Below are 4,030 nucleotides of genomic sequence, written 5' to 3'. Positions count from 1 at the left end.
GTATACATGAAACTAACACAATGTTGTAAATCAACTATACTTCAATAAAAAAGGGAAATAATGGGTTATATAATTTGCTTTTTTTCACTGTTAAGACTTTGGCTTTTATTTGTGTTGGCTTTTTTTTTTAAACATCTTTATTGGAGTATAATTGCTTTACGATGGTGTGTTAGTTTCTGCTGTATAGCAAAGTGAATTAGCTATACATATACATATATCCCCATATCTCTTTCCTCTTGCGCCTCCCTCCCACCCTCCCTATCCCACCCCTCTAGGTGGACACAAAGCACCGAGCTGATCTCCGGGTGCTATGCGGCTGCTTCCCACTAGCTAGCTATTTTACATTTGGTAGTGTATATATGTCCATGCCACTCTCTCACTTCATCCCAGCTTACCCTTCCCCCTCCCCGTGTCCTCAAGTCCATTCTCTGGACTCTCTACTTGAATAAAGATGTCTGCGTCTTTATTCCTGTCCTTGCAACTAGGTTCTTCTTTTTATTTTTTTTTTTAGATTCCATATATATGTGTTAGCATATGGTATTTGTTTTTCTCTTTCTGACTTACTTCACTCTGTATGACAGACTCTATGTCCATCCACCTCACTACAAATAACTCAATTTCATTTCCCATGCTAATCTTCTCTGTATCGTTCCAATTTTAGTATATGTGCTGCTGAAGCAAGCACTAGAAGCTGGTCTGAGCAATGCTTCAAAGTAGTTCATCATGAGAGATGAGTTGTTTCTTGCCAGGAATTTACTGTATGGTTTCCTATACAATGGGCATCAACAGTGTGTGAGATTAGTAATCATAAATAATTTATTCATTCATTCTTCCAATATTCTCTGAGGCATCTTCTATCCTAGACACTGTAGATGCTGGGTTACAGAGTTGAATAAGGTACATTCACTTTCTAGTGGAGGAGAGAGAGAAAGTGACTCATAGAACAGTGAGAGTGTGATAAGCTCTGGGTTAGAGGAGACACCTGGAGGCTTTGGGAACCCAAGGCGGAAATCTCAGCTGCCGGTGAGGAGGGAAGGCTTTTGGAAGGAGATGCTCTCTGAGCTTTGAAGGATGAGTTGGGCTGGCCAGATGAAGAAGTGGGTGGGGAGGGTGTGGGGATGGATGTCCAGTGTAAATATTTGGAGGAATGAAGGTGCAGTGTCCCCCCCCTCCCACCAAATTCATATGTTGAAATCCTGACCCCAATGTGGTGGTATGAGGAGGTGGGGCTTTGGGGATAATTAGATCATGGAGGTGGAGCCTTTATGAATGGAATTAGTGCCTTTATAAGGACACCCCAGGAAGCTCTCTTACACTCCTTCTGCCATGTGAGCACACAACCAGAAGACAACCGTCTGCAGAAGGGAACTCTCACGAGAACCCAACCGGGTTGGTGCCCTGGTCTTGTACTTCCAGCCTCCAGAACTGTGAGAAATAAATTTCTGTTGTTTATAAGCCACCTAGTCTATTGTACTTTGTTATAGTGGCTCAAATGGACTAAGAATGGTACATTGGAGAAATTGCAAGTGATGTGGGAAGACTGGGGCCCGTGGGGGAGGGGCAAGAGGTGAAATTGGCAAGGTAGCAAGCAAGTGCCTGACCAGGAAGGCTCCTGAAGGACATCAAAGAACCTGGGTCTTTGTGTTCTGTTGGGCAGGAAATGGGAGCTGTGAAAGAATTTTGAACAGGGAAGTGATGCAGTCTGTTACATGTTTAAAAGATGCAGACCCCTATGTTCACAGCAACATTATTTACAGTAGCCAAGATGTGGAAACAACCTAAATGTCCATTGACAGATGAATGGATAAAGAAGATGTGGTACCTATATATACAATGGCATATCACTCAGCCATAAAAAAGAATGAAATAATGCTATTTGCAGCAACATGGATGGACCTAGAGATTATCATACTAAGTGAAGTAAGTCAGACAGAGAAAGACAAATACCATATGATATCACTTATATGTGGGATCTAAAATGTGACACAAATGAACTTATCTACGAAACAGAAACAGTCTCACATAGACATAGAGAACAGAATTGTGGTTGCTAAGGGGAAGGGAGTAGGGGAGGGATGGATTGGGAGTTTGGGATTAGCAGATGCAAACTATTATATAGAGGACGGATCAAAAACAAGGTCCTACTGTATAGCACAGGGCACTATATTCAACATCCTGTGTTAAACCAGAATGGAAAAGAATATGAAAAAAAATATGTATATATATATATTTATATATATATGTATAACTGAATTACTTTGCTGTACAGCAGAAATTAACACAATATTGTAAATCAACTGTACTTCAAAAAATAATAAAAAAAAAGATGCAGAAATGCAGGAGGGCCCAGCTTTGCTCTGCAGTCAACCCGCACCAGCCCTAAATTCCTTTGCTCTGAGGCCAGGCGCTTTGAAAACACTGAAGCCTGAATTGACATCAATTATGCTGAAAGGGGGAAAAATTAATTAAAAGTTTTCGAAGGGCTCTATTCTGTCTTCTCTATTTTCATGTTATCAGCAACACTGCTTTTTCTTCTGCCTGGGAGTTATTACAGTATAACATTTTCATGTTGCTTGTAGGGTAATTATGTCAAATATATGGGAGATGATAAGCTGCAGTTTGTATTATTCTGTGATTAATCTCCATACATTCTGGCATTTCAATCTGGCCTCAGAAGACGAGCTTTGCTAAACTCTGGTGTAGAAGAAGTATGTGGGGCAGAACCAGGAGGATGGGAGAGCTGATACCCAGGTGGTTCTGGCTGGAAATATCCCAGTTTCCCCAAAGCACCCACCACCCCAGGCTTTGCGCTTCCTGCTCCCACCAAGTCTTGTTCAGCCTGGTGCTTCTGAAAGCGTGGTCCTCAAACTGCCTTTGTTAGACTCACCTGGGATGCTTGTGTCCAAAGCACACTCCTGGTCCCCGTTCCCCCGACCCATGGGATCAGCATTTATAAGATCCTGGTCCATTTTTGAAATGGTGTGCATTTTCAACCACACCACTACCTCCAAATTATTCTTGTATACTTAAAGTTTTCCAAGAGCCAATCTAGATCACAGTGAATCGACTCAATTCTTTGTAAACCACAAACCAGATTTGAAGGTTTCCTGAGATGGTGTTGAAGGAAGGAACCGACCTTGGGATTAAAAGCTAGCTTGGATGACCAGGGGAGACCCTAGCAGCTCCTTCTCTGGGTTTCTTAAAAAATATAGAATAGATGGAATTGGTTTGTTGCCAACCAAGGATAGGATAAAGCATGTTTTGCAAGACTTCACAAGAGAGAAAATAGAATATCAGTAGAGATTCTGGATGAAAAGTTTGGGAATGGGCCCTAATGTTGGAAAAGAGTCTGGAGCAGGGGCACCCCGGTGGAGGGGGTGAGAGGGGGCCGGCTTCCCATCCTTCTCGGACAAGGGATTCTAAGTTCCCAAGTGGAATCCTTCTGCTAAGTTAACGTTGGCAAACTCCAGTAACCCCTACACAGACAGGCAAGAACTATTGTGACCCGTGTCGGGTTCTCTTTGGTCTATGATTTATTGCTGGAGAGTATGAAATTTTCATTGAAACAGACTGCCGTTTCTCACTCATCTGTCACATTTAAAATTTATAGGTTAAAACATTAATAAAAGTGACAATTATTTTTTGAAATGTCAAATATATTTCACATGTGGGACTGGGGTAGAAGGGGGTTTCCTGTTGTAGCAGAGGGAGGAATTGGTTCGAGAAAGCCATCTTCTGGTTACACTGAGAACTTTTCCCTCCCTGAAGCCCATGCTCAGCTTAATGGTCTCTGGTCTTTTTTTTATTTTTATTTTTTTTTGCGGTACGCGGGCCTCTCACTGCTGTGGCCTCTCCCGTTGCGGAGCACAGGCTTCGGACGCGCAGGCTCAGCGGCCATGGCTCACGGGCCCAGCCGCTCCGTAGCATGTGGGATCTTCCCGGACCGGGGCACGACCCGTGTCCCCTGCATTGGCAGGCGGATTCTTAACCACTGCACCACCAGGGAAGCCCTATATTCTTTTCCATTATG

At 43.0% G+C, this 4,030-nt stretch overlaps 1 pseudogene; it reads right to left on the bottom strand.

Moving 5' to 3' along the window:
- Positions 1-626: 626 nt before the first annotated feature.
- On the bottom strand, positions 627-685 carry LOC116741085 (annotated as a pseudogene).
- Between the last annotated feature and the right edge of the window lie 3,345 nt (positions 686-4,030).

This window comes from Phocoena sinus, chromosome 15 (assembly GCF_008692025.1).
Source record: "Phocoena sinus isolate mPhoSin1 chromosome 15, mPhoSin1.pri, whole genome shotgun sequence".
NCBI classification, from domain to species: domain Eukaryota; kingdom Metazoa; phylum Chordata; class Mammalia; order Artiodactyla; family Phocoenidae; genus Phocoena; species Phocoena sinus.
The sequence above is the reverse complement of the archived record's forward strand: the minus strand, read 5'-3'. Positions and strand labels throughout refer to the sequence as shown.